The following is an 18,597-nucleotide window of genomic DNA, read 5'->3' as shown; positions in this document are numbered from 1 at the left end:
GCCTCATCTTGACTGAAATGCCTGCCTCAAACAAGCACCCCATATTTGATTATTGACTCCTTTTATTCACCAAATATTAGTCTCCTTCAGAAAGACATGGCGTGGGAGTAGGATGCTCTCTGCAGCTGAGCCAGCCCTCTAAATCAACTAAAAGCTAAATACCATCAACTGACCCCACTTATCTCTCCTAGTGGATTAGTCAGGGTTCTTTAGAAGAACAGAACAGACAGGATGAATATGGATTCTGATGGGGATTGGTTAGATTCGTTTACAGAGTATGGCCTGGCAGCCTAACAATAGCTGTCTGCAGGCTGGAGAGTCTGAGAACCCAGTAGCTTCTCAGTCTCTGAAGCTGGCTGTTTCAGAAGTCCCAATCTGACACACAATGTCTGGAGGATTCTTAAAGAGCTGTTGGGCTTCAGTCAGCTTTGGAAGTCCAGTGAAGCTAGGTTCCGATGTGCACAAAGTATAAAGTTGCGTGGTAGGCACATGCAGGCTAGCGGCAAGGCATCCATGCACAAGGCCCTGTGGATTTTTGGAGCTTCTTCTTTAAGTACTCCAGGTAGGAAGGGCCACCCACTATGGAGAAAGATCTTCCTGCCTCAGTCAGTCCTTCCAGCAAGCACCCTCACTGACCTGCCCAAGAAACACATGTTATTTGACTCAGACCCAACTGACAAGGATGTGTATTGAATGTTTCTTTATAAATTTGAATTGAAAAGGGAACTGGGAAGTGCATTTAACACATGCAGAAATAGGCCAGGTGCAGGTGTGCAGGTGCCCATCTTTAGTCACAGAACTCAGGAAGCTGAGGTATGAGGATTGCTTGGAGTTCACACCCAGCCTTGTGTTGTATATTAGTTTTCAGCTCGGCCTTTGCTAAGGAGAGACCTGGCCACAATAATAATAATAATAATAATGATAATAAAGTAAAAATGGAGAGAGAAATGAGTTTTCAAAGAAAGCATGATTTTTTTATAAAGGCATAATGCTGGGATGCCTTCAATTCAGAAGATAAAGATGGTGAGAGAAAATCCTGGAATTTTCTTTCCTTTATGCACTTAAATTCCTTATCTTTATCCTATAAAGATAACTATCTTGTAAAAAATATGTGTTGCATGGCATAGTCTATATATTTAAACACTTCCTCTTCATGTGATATTACTAGGTAGAGTCCTTCAAGGGAAGTAGAGGACTGACTCATGACTAACTCATGAATCTAGTTCGTGCACTACTAACAGTAATTAGGAAACTTGCTTCCTATCCCCGCTTTCTACCATGTGAGGCACCAAGAAGGCGAGAGCAGCTTGCAACAGAGATGAAGGGCTTCGCCAGCATGGCCATGCCAGGATGCTGATCTTGGACTGGAACCTGCAGGACCACAAAACGTAGATTTTTGTGGCTTCTTATTAGCAACCCAGTTCATGATATTTTCTTGTAACTGAGACAAAATGTAGCAAACATTTAAATTCATTTTCTGTTGTTTTTGTAAGTATGATATTGGAAATTGGTTGAATTCAAGCTTTCTTTGGATCACAGAAGGATTGTCATTACCATGTTTCATACCCTTCAGTGACTTCTGGGGTTTTCGAGATACACATTTCCTGAGAGAACAAATAAGCCTATTTATTTTTGTCTCTGTGTTGGTTTGGATCAGATGTCCTCCATAAGCCTACGTGTTCTCAATGCTTGGTTTCAGCTGAGAGCAAGTTGGGAGGTGGAGCTTTGCTGGAGGAGGTCTGTTCATGGTAGAGAACCTGGATGTTTGCTAGCCCTAAGCATGCTGGTTTTAGTCTGTTGGTTAACTCTCCTGCTGCTGTTGTTTACCTTTTGTGGCACAGGTGATGCCCAGTCTGCTCATGCTATCAAGCTTCCCCTCAAGACTATAAGCCAAAAGAAATCTTTTCCTTCAATCAGCTGCTTTGAGTCAGGTGTTTTTCCCCAGCAATAGGAAGATGACCACAACAGTCACCCTCGTTCCTGGATTACACTCAGCTATACTGTTGCAGTCCAGTTCTCATTGCTGGTAGAAATCACCCAACCAAGAGCAGCTTCTGGGAAAAAGAGATTTATTTTGGCTTACAGGCTTGAGGGGAAGCTCCACGATGGCAGGGGTAAACGATGGCATGAGCAGAGGGTGGACATCACCCCTTGGCCAACATAAGGTGGACCACAGCAACGTATACTAAATGCATCACTGGTGTTCTCTCTCCTACCCTTGTGTTTGAATCATTTCTCTTTGTTTTATTTTTTTATTTCTTCTCCATTCATCTTTCAATTTAAACACCCCCAAAACCAATTATGTGCACCATCACAATTGTGGTTGCCCTTCCAAAACATTTATAAGACTTCACATTTATCTCAATATCTACATTTCCAGAGAGACTGAAGTACCAGTGAATAGAGAGAGATACTAGTTGTGTTGATCCTTATATTCTCTGTTTTTCCTGGGGGATGGAAGTTTTGCTTCTGGGAGGTTTTCAGCCAGTGCTTGTGGTCTAGGACCCTAAAATGAGTAGCCACAATCCTGAACACAGAAGTAAATTATGAGAATTTGAACCACAGCTGGAACAAAAGTGACTGTTACTATAATGATGATAATCATAGTTAAGAATTTAATTATATTTACTGCTCACTAGCCACACTTCTAAGCACGTTCATGCACATTAACTATTATAATGTTCACAATAACTTGATGACATGGGGAATTATTATTTCTGTATTACTGCAGTACAGGGACTGAAGAACAGAGAGGATGTTTAATGTCTCCACTATCAGACACTTTGACAGTACTATAGACAAAGATATTAACCTCCAAACCCAGCACTCTTAATTTTAATTTCACATTTGACTTTACCCCTTTTGTGTGTGGGTTCAGACATCCATAGTTACAACATGAGGTTCAGGATTCTTCCTTCGCAGGGCTCTGTCTTCATTGTCTTCTCTTTGCCAGATCACAATACTGAACTGTCAGCAAACATGGGAGGAAAGGGTTTTTCTTGGCTTTTAGTTTCTAGGCAAAGTTTCAGGAAGGCAGAGCAGGCACGGGGACATCATCGCCTCTGATCAGTAGCTAAGGGGAAGTAGTTTGAATGACAAGCTCTGAATACCTAGTAGGGCTGCTGGACTAATAAACCTCTAGCCCTGTCCCAGATGACACACCTCCTTTAGCAAGTCTCCGCCTCCCAAAGGTGGGGACTTGAGGCTATGGTGATTGGGAGGGGGGCATTATACATTCAGACCAAAATAGATATTTTTATTTTTAATTGAGAAAGCAGAGGGTAGGTCATTCTACATTTTTCTTGTTATAAAGCTCCTTTTCCACCAGATAGATGGAAGAGCATTTTGCAGTTACTATGGCTATCTGTCATCCTTCGCGTGATCACAATGAGAAGTGAGGTTTTATCAACTGAGTAAGGTGATATGCTCCTATAATCCAGGAGACTGACACAAGAGGACATTAAACTGAAGGTGGGCCTGCATTATGAAGCAAGACTCTGTGTGTGTGTGGTGCGGGAGGGGTGATGAGAGAGAGAGAGAGAGAGTGACAGAGAGAGGAGAGAATGTAAAAAGAAAAAAGAGTAGATATCAACTTGGTTTCTACTTGTACTTTGGGCTAAACGAAATGAATTTATAATTCGTAGTAAAAAATAATACTTTACTTACATTGTTGCCATGAAAGATAATTTAAGCATAGTATTTGCTATGAAATACATAGATGACAAGTGAAAGAGGTCCATTTTATTTCATCATCATCATCCATAATTGTTTCATGGTCCTTGCTGTACCCACTTAGAACCATTTCTAATAATTAATTTTTAATTTAAGTAAGAGAGAGAGAGAGAGAGAGAGAGAGAGAGAGAGAGAGAGAGAGAGAAATAGGCACGCCGGGGCTATAAGCCACTACAAACAAACTACAGAAGCATGTGCCATATTGTGCACCTGGCTTACATGGTTTCCTGGGGAATCAAACCTCAGTCCTGTGGCTTTGCAGGTAAGTGCCTTTAACTGTTAAGCCATCTTTCCAGCCCTTCAACTTAGAACTTTTTATAAACCAACATCAGCTAGTTTAGGTTATATAGAATCAGGTGTTGGCTTATGTAGGTTTAGATGAGCAAAACAAATTAAATAAATCATCTGCATGATTCATTTGTTTTATGTTCAAAGACCTAGTAATTTTGAGTAGTATTTGCTGATACTTTATGCCCAAGGTAAAAATAAATGAGATTGCTATATTGTTGCCAGTAATTTATACCTGAGTGGATGTTAATGTGTAGAGCTTTGGAAAGCTACCAGGTACTGAATGGGTTTTAAAAACATTTTCAAATGTTCATGCCATGAGTCCTGGATCGTTTCCTCAGCTGTAACCTAGTCCAAAGCCATCTTTCTCCTATGGGACTCCACAGCCCTCACTGCTAATCATCCAACACCTCTTTCCAGCTGAGCCTTGACAGGTCTTCCCAGTCTTTCCCAAGCAGCTAAATAACAGATTAAACTTGGTCCAAGTGTCATTATATCATTCTAGGAATGTGGAATAAGAAGAAAAAGAAACAATTTGTTATCAAAGTCTAGAAGAAAAGGTTAGTAAAGTTTTCTAAGTCAGATTCTACTTTAGCCTTTCACTATGAGGGCAATGCGGATAGGAAAGAAAGAATCTAAGCCAATATTGTTATCCTTGCTTCTATTACCATGTAATGTATTTTAGCCCAGAAAAGCAAGGGTAGTGTCTCAACCCTGGTCTTTCTACATTGAGAGATATAACTTCTTCATTCTTTTAGGTTCCAACCAAGTCTGTGCTAACAAAATGTTTGACAAGTAGCTTACCTGTGCCCCAGCTGACACCTATGCTCCAGCTACCTAGGCCAGAAGTACCATCCCCACAGGCACACAGTCTAGTCTCTGAAGAGGCAGCAAGAATAAAATGCTGGTCCACGGAGCACAGAACCACTCTCAGCGGAGTCTCATGCCCGGAGATTCTCAGCAAGACCCCTTCTGCAACTAGGAGCAATCCGAGTGTGTTGTTCCTCAAACCACCCTTGCTGTGGGGGAAACAACCTAGTCACAAGGACAAAAGGAAACAACAAAGATGGGACAGCTACAGGACACCGATGCACAATACTAGTTGGATCAAAAACCCAATGGTATAGAAGAAAATAAGGGACACTGAGGACGGCATCGATGTAGCAAGTCTTCCCTATCATGCCTAAACTGACTAACTTATATTAGAGAGGGAGGCAGAAACGTAGTAGATTGAATGTAGTAGAGTGTCCTCTTGTGTTCGTGATTAAGCCTCATAGTTAATCCTCACCTTGTGGAAACTTTCAGAGATGGAACCTTCCTGAATGAGGTGTTCTCATTGCGATTGTGCCTTGAGATTTTATAATCCAGCCCCACTTTCCAGTGCTAGCTAACTTAACTCTTGCCTCTTCCTCCCAGCCAATGTGTAACCATTGTAGATAACTTCCTACTCTGGCCATGCTTCCTCGGCCATGATGAAACTTCCCATCAAAACTGTAGGCTGGGGCTGGAGAGATGGCTTGGTGGTTAAGGTGCTTGCCTGTGAAGCCATAGAACTCATGTTTGAATCCCTTGGTTCAAAGCAAGTCCTATGCCAAGTGACACAAGCCTGTAATGTTGCACATGCACACAAGGGGAGGCACACATGTCTGGAGTTTGTTTGCAGCAGCTGGAGACCCTGGTGTGTCCATTCTCTGTGTCTCAAATTGGAAAAACAAAACAAAACAAAACAAAACTGTAGGTTAAAAATAAATTAAAAAAAAAAAAAAAACCTTTCCTTCCCCTTAAGCTGCTTCTCATTGGGTCATTTTTTCCCCCAAGCAACAAGAATGTAACTGCTATAGGAGATCAAAGAAAACTACAACAAAAAAGAATATTTTGGATATTTTGGTTTGAGGCTCACAGGTGACACGGCTGTATGGGAGCTATGTGGGTGATGGCTGTACCACACAGGTTCTTGTCTTTGGGTACCCAGGTGTGCCAAGCCATTGTCTGAGCCCAGCAGGTTAGAATTGGGAGCTTGTACAAAGACTATTGTGGACACATCACACCAAGCCTCTTGCAAGTACTGTTATTATGCTGTGACATGCAAGCACTCTGAATCAGAACCACACATGGAGAAGCACACTTGCTTTGTGTGATTTGAATGACGATCCTTAACAGAGAAAACAATGCCCTTGTTTACAGACCATCCATAGAATCAATTCCTACTCAGATCCCACTAAGCTCCAGGAGCAAAGGACCTAGGAAATGAGTGTCATGAACTCTGCAATAAAGAAAACGCTGCCTTGTTTTCTGCTCCTCTGAACACACTCACACGTACCTGTGAGGAGAGTTCTCAGAAGCGAGGACACAAAGGTAAAATGCTTACAGAGCCCATGCAAGCAGGGATGAAGACGGTATGTATTATTTATATGATGGAGTTCTATGTTTCCATGCAAGCATAAAACAAAGGCAGTATGTTGCCAATAACTTCTTGTTACTAGCACAGAATACCCAGACAAATGCAGCATATGGAAGGAAAGGGTCTATGACAGCTTACAGCTTCAAGGTGAAGTTATTTTTGTGGGGTGGTATAGAACTCTTTTTTAATTTTAAATTATTTATTTATTTATTTGAGAGTGACAGACACAGAGAGAAAGACAGATAGAGGAAGAGAGAGAATGGGCGCGCCAGGGCTTCCAGCCTCTGCAAACGAACTCCAGACGTGTGCGCCCCCTTGTGCATCTGGCTAACGTGGCACCTGGGGAACCGAGCCTCGAACCGGGGCCCTTAGGCTTCACAGGCAAGCGCTTAACCGCTAAGCCATCTCTCCAGCCCAAAACTCTTATTTTTATCTTAGTTTTTAGGTTCCAAATGAGCGCTAAGTCCCAAATTGGCTTAGCAATTCTTCAAGGAATAAAGTAAAATAGATCTAAAGAAACAAAAGTAGATGACTTAATGTAACCAGCTTCTCACAATATGTTTTTGCAGCTGAGAAATCCTGTAATCTCAAGGAAGGAATGTTTGTGTATACTGATCCTCCTCTGCTTGGAAGGATGGTTTAAAGGTTCAGAGAATGGACGAGGATACAGAAAATTCCTGTGAATTCTTCTGATTTTTCCATACCCTTGGGAATTATTTTTTTTTATTAGATATGGACATATTTTCTTGTAAACAGCACATGTTGATACCATCCTTTCCCTCTTCTCTGCCTCTTTTCTGAAGAGGCCTTCCTCACTGGAGATGTAGGTCAATCCCATGGGGATTGTGGGCCATTTATTATGGGGGGAGAGGCAATGTCTCTGTGCAAAATGTCCCAACTTGTGGTTCTAACAATCTTTATGCCCCCCTCTTCCACAAAATTCTCTGAGTCATGCTGAGAACATTTTAAGTCTACATCAGTGATGAGCGCTTAGGAGCCTCCAGATCTCTGGTTCAGTAGTTGTTGAGTATCCTCAGTATCTTTCTCCATCTCCCTTGTGCTGATATCAGATTCACTAAGAAAGCAGGACTCTTGCTCACTTCCCCAATTTCTCTGTGGTTTCAGCTGGGTCCAGGGTAGAGTGGACTGGGTCATTTATCTCCTCAGGTCTAGCTCCCATATGAAAATGAGAATCAGATTCTCTAACAGACAATGAAGTCAACACTGGTTAAATGGGATAACCATTATTAAGATAGAACTAAAAAGGGTTTACACACTCTTTTAGTCTAAGGTTAGTGGGAGCTTGACAATGGAAAGCAGAACTATTATCTGGATATGGTTCTGACTTGTTTCCCAGAACCAGCTATGGGTTCCATGTCACTGAGTGAATCAGTTAGCCAAATCAAGAGCAGATGGTTACTTGCCATAGTTTTGTGCCACTATTGCACTTGTGTGAGCATCATGTCAGATCATTTGCTTCTGAGTCGCTTAGAGTTTGAGTTGCTTGGACAGATGTTGACCACTTTCCGCCAGTAGCTCATGTAGCACCTTCCAGAACTAGATGGGCTAATTTTATGGGGACTGACTCTTCAAGGAGATGTTTTGCCATGGGTGGGAAAGCATGGCAGAGCAGAAGTTATATACACATCTTTTAAGATCAGCTAAGAGATAGTAGCAGGAGTGTGCTCCTAGCCCTGGCAAAGAGTGGTTTGAACTAAAGCACCCCAAGGCCACCCCAAGCAATATACCTATTCCAGCCAAGACTCCAGATGGGTATTGAGTATGATGCTTAGTCACAAGTGCACAAGGTTTGGGGAAATGTTCACATTCAAACTATTACAGAGCTGAAATAAAGCAAGATCCATTGTGTTTTCAGGTGACGTAGGTTACAATGTAATTTTGTATATGGTTTAAAACAGCATGATGAGGTATGTATGAGAGAAAATTATTTATATGAAACCTTCCTAGTACATTTTATGTATATTATTTGTTATCTCTTCATTGCTGACAAGAGGGTGAGAACTGAATAGTATCTAGGAGGTTGTACACACTAAAGAAGTAATAAGAGATATAAGAAGATCAAAAGTTAAAGAACATTGGTGGATTGTAGCTGTCAAAAACAGTTTAGCCTGGATAGCCTTATATATGAGATATAATTGCCCTTGCCTATAAATGTTTTTTCCATATTTTCTTTCTATTAAATGTGTATTAACTATTTCTTTGGACAAAAAGATGCATTGTTTACTCCTAATATTTTCCAATGTCTCTCTAAGAAGCCAACTAACAGTTCTAAAAGCATTTAAAAGCAATACGTGATAGAACAAAGAAAGAGGTAAAAATATATATTTTATGGAACATTTGGAAGAATATACACTGGAAATTTTATTTGTCTTATTATATTTTATGGTCCCATATATTTCTGAAAAGTTGATGAAGGCTATTGACCCAAACTCCAAGAAAGACAGAACCCTTAAGATCCTTAAAAATTTGCATATTCTCTCACTTTCATATAAGGCATCCTTGAATCACAACATAACTGCCACACTGGCTAGACAGCTAGCCTCCCAGAAGAGGAAATCAGATTAATCCAGTATTCGAGCAAAGGTATAATAAGTCTTCTGATGGAGATAGCACCATAAAATAGATGTTAGATTTTTAAATGAACAAATGTTTCCTTCAATTTCTCTTCATCATTTTCAATGGTCTGTAGCATTGTGGCTAGTGGTTTATCTTATTCAGTTTTCACTTAAGTGTTCCCTTTATCTGGAGGTTTTTTACTCAGTACAGTATTAGTTAGCTGAAATCTAAAAACTACTAAGTAGGAAATTCAGAAATAAGTGCTTCATAAATTTTAAGCCATGTGAAAATCTATGATAGAATGATGTCTCCAACTGCCCGCCCTTGATTCTGCCTTGGGTGTGAATAATATCTTTGCCCAGAATTTTCATTTTACAGATTCCTGCCAGATATCTTTATAGCTTGATATTTAGCATCACATATAACAAATGACCTTCATTCTTAGGGAACATCAGAAAATCAATTGTAGCCTAATATTACCCCACAATGTGTATTCCAATCACTTCCCTTTATTTCACATCACAAAAAAGACAGGTGTGTCACAATGAGATATTCTCAGGGGCCACATTGACATGACATTTGTGTGGTTATAATTGTTCTATTTCATAATGAGTCATTGTTGTGAATCTTAGTACGCCTATCTTATAAGCTACAATTTACCATTCATACCCATGTGTAAAAATTATTGCCTATATAGGATTCTTTACCATGTATAATTTTGGGCATCCACATGATATCTGGGAACATATCCCATGCAAGTAAATGATGAGGTAAGTATTGCCTCTGAATAAACTGTAAACATTCCATAATGTAATGTTTTTCTTTAAATCTATTTTCTAATTAAACCCCTTTATATACACTGTTGACATAGTAAATGTAAAATCAATATAACTTCCACATTGTTTTTTCATACCTGTAATGTTCCTGCAAAATCTAATTTTTTTTATTCCTGTATTATACATGTACAAAGTAAGGCCAGAACATTGAAAGAACTATTTTTATCATATGAACAAAATTAAACAAAATGTCAAGCATATTGAGAAAAAACCTGAAATTGTTGCAGGCTTCTTCTTTTGTCCTTCCTCATAAGGAAAGCATTTTGTATTAGAAGGAGTTTAGAAGCCACACATCTACTCCACTCTCTGTAGATAAAAGTGATGATTTTGGTCCAGGTCATTTTCCATATACAAAGAGGTAGCTGCTATATATGCTTTATACTTTCAAGGTTTAATAACTCAAAAAGGTTTTTATTCAAGGTATTATTTTTTCTCAAGCTTATGCTATATGATGTCTGCAAACTCAAAGGGAACATCTAATGCTAGAATTTAAAAGCATAATAAAAACTGATTGAAATGCATCATTGGTCAAGTAAAGTAGCTTACACCTGTAATCCTAGCACTCAGGATACTGTGAGAAGAGCACTGTGTACGTGTAAGATAGGCTGAGACACATAGTGAACTTGAGGCCACCTTTGGCCACATAGAGAGACTCAAAAGCCAAAGGAAAAACCAGCAGTAAATGAGATAAAATACAACTTTATATTGGATCTTCTAATCCATTTGTTCTTAAACAATTTTCTTTCAACTCTATCCTGATGTTATTTTCAGTTTTATACTTATAGCTATTATACAAAACTTTAACTTAGCTGTGTAGGTTTTAACTCACAGGTAGATCTATTGAGCAAAACACTGACTCTCCTAGTTTATTGGTAAGAATAATGGGTTCCTTTGTCTGTTTATACCATGCTTGGAATATGTTCTGAATAAAAAGTAAGAATGCACTACTCAGCCTTGAAAAATAATGGAGGTATCATCCATGATATGCCAATCAAACCACATTGCTATGAAAATGAGTGGGTTGATTATAAAAAGACAAAAACAGAATATGCTTACATTGGCTTAATGCCCACTCCCTAAGAGGTGTTCATTAGTTCTGGCTTTCTGTACCTCTACCTTTAGTTTTTATGCCTCTCACTAAAACTGGCTCTTTAGACATCCAGCTTCTTCTAACACTTGTAACATTTCTTTAAATAAATTTTTATCTGTTTCAGGTTGCTTGAGCCAGTTTCTATTGCCTCAAACAAGGATGCTCAAAGACACCTTTTTTACTTCAAAATTTCCTTCCAAAGTATCATATTATTTTTTTATTTTCATTACTAATCCATAGAAGCATTTACATAATATTCTGAAAGACGATTGTAAAAAAAACAAACAAACAACAACAACAACAACACAAACACCCAAATGACCAACTGGAAACAGCAAAACTTTCATTTGTATTTGCTTGGTCAGAAATAGCATTTTCTCTGCACTCACTAAGACCAAATGATTTGGGGCTGGCAGTGACTATTATAATAAATAAATGAAATGTCTTCCTCAAAGTTAGAAAATTTATTTTTGATGGGGTCATAATTCCATGAGCAAACACAAATGTCTTCATTAAACTTTATAGAAATTTCTTCTTTAGCAGCAGGCTAAATCCCATTTGGAATCACTTTGAAACTTTTCCAATACTACCAGCAAATGATCATCAATTAGATGTTTTCTGTGAATAAACATCCAATTTGCTGTGATGATTTGCAGATATAATTTTGGCACTCTCTCTCTTTATTGAGCTGCATATAGGAGCAATGAATGTTACAAATGTAAAAATAGCTATGTATATATAATTTTAAATGTTAATTAGGAAGCAAATCACCTGTGAAACTGATAGAAAGATTGTTAGGGTCTATTGTGCATGAATAATCCCATTTACCTTTGAAGCTAAATTTAAATTAAAAAAGGGCTGAGCCAAAAGAAAATACAGACTCTGCAGAAGATATGCTTCCTGATGGCAAAGCTTGAAACATACTACTGTTGATGAAGGTATTCTCCTAGGGAATGGAGAGAGAAATGGTCGATCCTTCTTTTAAGAAACTGTGTTAGGGATTCACCCAATCATAAAATATATTGTTCAATAAAGGGAATATGTCTTTTATATAAGAAGGATAAAGGGATGGTTATGCTTTTGTGCTCATTGTTAGAATGAGTATATAATGTGAGGAGTTGGCAAGACTCAGGCAGGGGACTGCATCAGCACTCCATTCAATAAATTTGAGCTTCAGAATTTGTGTCCTCCATGATCAGTCTGTTAGAAATATCACAGAGGACATACTTTGAGTGGAGCTAAAAATTTATAGTGTCTGCTTCTATGTAAATGTCTAAAGAGAAAGGATACCTCTTCCCCTGCTGCAGCATTCCTTGTTCAAAAAAAAAACACTGCAGTAAAAGTAAAGGAAAAAAAATAGTAGAAAGAAAGCAAAATAGGAAAGAAAAGAAAAGAAAGGAAAAGAATGTGTATGGGCTGGGGATATAATTTAATGGAAAAATATGTATGTGCATGAATAGGCCCAGGGTAACCGTTCTTAGCACCACAAAAATATTGAGGTGCTGATTGGCATTTATTTAAATATGTGTGTGTGAGCTGGGGTGTGGAGAATTATTTCCAGACATGATTGAAAGATTGAATTATAAATACTACTAGTACATGATGGAAAGTAGCTGGAGCCTATTTTGGATAACTTTCTCAAGACAAAGCTTCCTAAAATCAGCATTTGCAAGCAAACCCCTTTAGCTAGTGAGCCATCGCCCCAGTTATTAAAAGACTATATTTCAATAGGCTCTTGAATAAATTTAGGAAATTAGTGAATAACTCCTTGGAAAGAGAACATCAAAAAGGCTCAAAAATGAGAAAAAACTTGGCATTTTAACTACTCATGTTCCTCTGTAATATACAATTATGTTCCACCACTTCCTAGTGTCCCACATTTTTCCCCTAGATAGAAAATGCCCATGGCTGTTTACATACTGGCATGCTTTCTGCTTGTGTACCTGATATCAAACGTGGGGTGACTATAAAACTTAAGTATTCATAGCAATTATGATTTTGGAATCATATTTCATGTAATTAAACTCTGAAGGGTTAACATGAAATATGATTCCAACATATTAAGGGAATTTTATGCTGAAGATACACTTAGTAAACACTGAAGGAACAACAATTAAAGTGATTACAATCTAGAACCAGGATTGTAGAGACAGTTTTGTGAGTAGTTTGCTGTGGAAACATGAGGACTTAAATTTGCATCTCCAACACCCACAAAGAAGCCGAGTACATCATTGCCTGACTGTAATCCAGTTACTGGGAAGGTGGATACAGGCAGATTCCTGGGGCTTGCTGGACCACTCATCTAGCCTAATTGGTGACTTACAGATTTGCTGATAGACTGACTCAAACCATTAAGGTAAAGAGTGTTTGAAGACAGCACTTCAACTTCTATTTGATGATACTAACCAAGATAAATTACCAGATTCCAAATCTATTTTCCCTCTCTATCCTGAACCTTATCCTTGTAGATATAATGCTGACTCATCCATGAATTATATTCAGGCTTCTTTTTCTCTGTTGCTTTCATGTTATTTCCTTTTTGGAATTTTCTAGCCCAGTATTCTACTAGTTAACTTCTATACATTCACAGTTAGAACTTGTTGCAACTTCTTTGAGTGTAAGAATTATACATAGAGAGATAGACGATAGATGAGAGATAGCTTATTTACATCTTATTTACATTATGAGAGGTTTGGCAAAATTAATTATTTAAATGAATATGGACATATATGATAGATATGTGTCAACAATTTTGTGGAATAAGTATTAGTATCCAGTGGGAAGGAGACATATTATATCAGTAAAAAACAAAACAATAAAGCTCTAGAGGCCAGGTGTGACATCATATGCCTTTAATCCCAGCACACACTCTGAAGTCAGAGGTAGGAGATCAAATACTGTGAATTCGAGGCAAACGTGCAACTGCAGAGTGAAATCCAGGTCGGTTTGGCTAGAGTGAGACTCCACCTCATAAAAAGCAACAACAACCAAAAAAAATGTGGATGTTTATTTAAAAAAAAAAAAAACTTACCTATAGGAGGCTACAGAAGATTTCTAAACTTGTAGTAAATGTGGTTGAGAGAAATTAGTAGAGATAGCTTGCAAATGCTTAGCCAGAATAAAATTGATGTTGTTGAGAAATGTTATTTTAAGAACAAAGTAGAGTTCTGTGTATGTCTCCACATTCTTTTGGTTTGCACATTGTTTGGGGGGGGGTGAGTTGGACTCTTTATTTATCCAAAATAAAAGGAATTAGCATAATGCAACATCTGCTCATGTGTTGTTATCTGATTTTCCAGTGTTTTAACATTGAGCACAATGTTGTTGTAATTGCCTCATGATTTTTCATTTTCCAATAGTAAAATACTGTTCCACCCTTTAGCCTCATGTTTTGGGAGAACGGTCAATAGCATTCTGCTCTGCTAAACCAAATGAAGTAATTAAAAAACAAGTGATGAACATTATCTCCACATGGTAGAGCATAGTTTGTGCAGACATTTTGTCTATATGAGATTTGAACATATTTCACTTCAGTTTAAAAGTTCAAATAATTGTTCTTTCAAATAAATTTGTTATAAACTGATTCATGAATCTAAAAATCAAAACTATAACCAAGACAAAAACACGTGGGATATTTTGATATATGTACACATTATGCAATGGTCACATCAAGGTAAGCATATCTATATACTAAGATACTTCACTTTCCTCTATGATGACAACATTTATTCTGGCAGTTCTTTAAAATATGTATAGTTTGTTAGCAAGTTAACCTACTACGTGGTAGCACACCAGGACTTCATTTTCCTATTTACCTTTAACTAAAGGGGGAAAAAAAAGATACTTTCAGGAATATGATCTGAGAGAAATCATACCTTATTTCATCAGGTCAATCAGGTATTCTATCCTGGCTCATGGTTGTATTGCTTCATCCTTTCAAAACAGAACAAACAAACAACAAAACCAACAACAATAGCATAAGCGGTAAGTACAAAATAGAAGCAAAAAACCATGACAAAGAGGTCAACAGATATTGGTCTCTGTGTTTTTTGATGTTTTGTCTTCACTGCAGAAAAAAAAAAAAATAATTGGCTGCCTTAGTTGTGCACATTGCTGCCATTTCTGTTAACACTAAGCATCCCTTCCTTTCAAAACTCCAAAATCAGCTGGCTGGAACCTCATCTTTCACCACGTAGGGGCTGGCATCAACAGGTGTCTACAAAACAGTTTTGCTTGCTTCACACGGTGTTCTGTTGTGGATGGGAAGCAGCTGGTGAGTTAGATCACGTTTCCCCTTCCTCACAAAACAACAGAACAGCCCTGCTGCTTGCATCAAGATGAGCCCATGGAACGAGGCCTCGCAAAAAGAATTTGAACGGTTGTGATATGCTTAACTTCAACAGCTGAGCAAAATGTTAGTTTAAAATGGGCTGTATCTTCCTCACAGGTTAGTTTATGCATCACCTGCTTGTTGGACTGTAGCATTTTAGATAGTGAATCCATGAGATGGAAACAGTTAGAGGCCCATGAATTACTAAAAGGAAGACTGCTATCAACCTGTCTCACCTGTCTGCACAGAAAGTAAGTGCAGGCTACTGAAATGCAGGTGTGCATGTTATATTAACTAAAACCATCTTGTGTTCTCAACACTAGTGATGGGATTTCACAATTTCTTAAATAGACACACTTAAATTTGAATAAGCCTACTAGTAATTCTTTACGAAGTTCAATTATTGGCTGAACAGTGTTACATTTCATTTGCTTGTGTGGATGTGATGTAATGTTGTGTGTGTGTGTGTGTGTGTGTGTGTGTGTGTGTAACATGCATGGTTATGTGCCCTTGCCATGCCCCATGTGATCAACAGATCTGAAAGGTTCTCAACTGCTGTGGCTACAGCGCAATGCTGGGTATCTCTCTCTACTGCTATCTCACCTTTTCTTGAAGCCAGAGTCTCCTACTTATACCTCAACTTGATGCTTTGCATGAACACAGATCATTCCCATACCTCTGTTCCCCTTTGCATGAGTGGGGTTATAGGCAGATGTGGTTGGGCACAACCATTCATATAGGTCCTAGAAATTATAACTTGAGTGGCTTCAGGCCCTCATGCTTGTGTAAGAAGCTCAGTTAACAGTGAATCACCCCTCTGGTCCATACAACTAACATCATTTTAATCAAGTTTTTGTTATCTATCTAAGGCAAGCTGCTCTGTCATCTGTGATTTGCCATCATGTGGAGAGTTGGTGGGTGAAAAACATGAACAAGACGCTGAAATACTCAAAGGCCTGGATCCAGATAGACTTTATTCCAATTACATAATTCTTAAATTCTCTTCCTCCACTTTTTCCCTGATGTTTTTCTTTCCCTTTAAGCTGGTTTGATTTGTGTCAGCTGAAAATATATTGATTAAATGTCAGGATATAAGGAGCAGAATAAATTAAGTAAAGGAGTTTAGATTAGTTACAATTAGGCATAGAATGTAAAGTTGATTACCTCCAAAATAGGAGTCAAATTTAAGTATAAAATTAGGCCATTCAAGGTAGTATTCATCATATGAAGTTACCTTAACGAACACATGCCAACAAGGTTTAGAATGAATACCATCGGCTTTTTAAAAGTTATAGAAGTTCAGCTAAATTCACAGAACTACTTTGACTTGTTAATGGTTACCTAAAAGTGTATGCATAATTTAATTAAATGTTAAGTAAAATATAAGTGCTAAGGCCTTTGTTCCATCAAATATAAATGAGTTACAGTAAAAAGTTTCTTCCTTTCCATTTTTTTAATGACCTACATATTAGAAACCAAAAATATATTTCTGTTAGAAACATAGCCTAGTGGGTAATAGTTTGCCCAATTTATATGGCATTTTGCTGCTAACTTTTAATTATGACTCAAGCAGCAGTCAGGAAAGATTGAGAGCTATGGTAGAGAGCCTTCGGCCATACTCAAATAGGTTTTCACTGAGAAAGCAAAATTTTCCTTAAAAAAAGTGAAGTAAGCATAATGAATAAATAGCATTTCATACAAATTCAGTCAGAAGAAAAGCAAAATTAATACAATGTGTCTTGTGGGTGACACTACATATTCTCTTCTAGCACAGTCACAGCCTTTAATGCGATTAGCCAGGGATCACATTTTTCCTACATAAATTCTCCTCTTCCTCCTTCACATGAACTACCCATGTGCTGAGCATTAAAGACAGCTCGTACTAAGTCTCTATTGCATGTATTATTTCTTTTGTTAAAACCATACATTCAAATATCAGTCCTATTGTAATTAGGGATATTCCTATACAAGGCTAGAGACTGCTGAATTTGGACCATTTGCCCCACAGGGGAATTGTGATGGAACTACTAAGTCACAACCAAGGGCTGCAGCATGAAACCACTTGACTAGAATTCTTGGCAGGCTTGTCCTAAATATTGAATTCAGGCCCATTCAATCTTGACCCATTTTCTTTGACTTTGATTTGTGGAGTAACTTTTGTTTTATGATTCCAGGTGGCTTCCTCACCAGGCCAGTTGTTTACTTTAGTCCACACTGTCCATCCTTCCTTATCCTTGGCTCATGAAACCTTAACCCAGATTTCTGTTTTTTAAGGAGGAAAGTTTGAGCAATTTAGATAACTCTTGGGGACAAAAATGAAATCAAAGCTAGCTTAGGTAAAAATGCAATGTTTGGTTGGTTGTGAGGTTAACAATGTAAGGAGTAGTATGATTTTGCCAGCAAGCATCTCAATGGGCCAATGCTCCATGTTAGACCCATTTGATCAACCTATTCTCTCAGGGAAAATTCCATTCCTGTGAAGATTTTACATGATCCTTTCAGAAGTCAGCTATCATGAAAAAGAGTTTCACTTTCTTAGCTTTACTATAAAAATTCAAGTATTGAGTTTCACTGAACAAGGTAAATTGAATCATTTTCTAATCCCTATGTTCCAGAAGGGAAAACCTACTGATTGATGAAGGCCAGTTAGTACACTCATATTTGTAGCCAGAGGATTGATAATGATAAATTAGTGACTCCAAATTTAAGTTCAGTATTCTATTATTGAAAGAAAGAAGTCTGACTTGGCTCAGGCAATGAAATCACAGCAAGGCAAATTAAATGTCCTTTCTTTACCTGCTGCGGTGATACCATGAACACCTAACTACTACTGTGATCAAATCTTTATTTCTTCTCAAGATGCTCTATATTTGATCCCAGGTAGAGAGTGTAGCAATTGCAAAGATTTCAAATTGCAATGACTTGCAAGGCTTTGTGTCACACACAATCTTTTCAACTGACTGCTGTCTCTATGGACCTGTGATGATTAATCAAGATCAAAATAGCATCCCTAATTGGGGCCTGGTGATTGTATAGCCAATCCTAAGAGAAATACTTCTAGTTTAAACAGCCCAGATAATCACAGTGTAATTTTCCCAAATTCAAAGTATCTATCCATCAATACAAATCTGAAGCCAAACTCTTCCTAGGAGACTAGCTGCAGGAAAGGAATTGATTTTGTTGGTTTCCCATTAACATTAATTACTATTCTTTGATGTGCTTCAAGCACTTCTTGACAAGGAGATGAGAATATGATCTACTTGTGGTCAAAAGGTATTCACATTCATCTCTAATTAAGTTTGCCTTTGTCCTGGTTGCATATAGATGGACTAGAAAATGACAA

Source organism: Jaculus jaculus, chromosome 6 (genome assembly GCF_020740685.1).
Source record: "Jaculus jaculus isolate mJacJac1 chromosome 6, mJacJac1.mat.Y.cur, whole genome shotgun sequence".
In the NCBI taxonomy this organism is placed as follows: Eukaryota; Metazoa; Chordata; class Mammalia; order Rodentia; family Dipodidae; genus Jaculus; species Jaculus jaculus.
The sequence above is the reverse complement of the archived record's forward strand: the minus strand, read 5'-3'. Positions refer to the sequence as shown.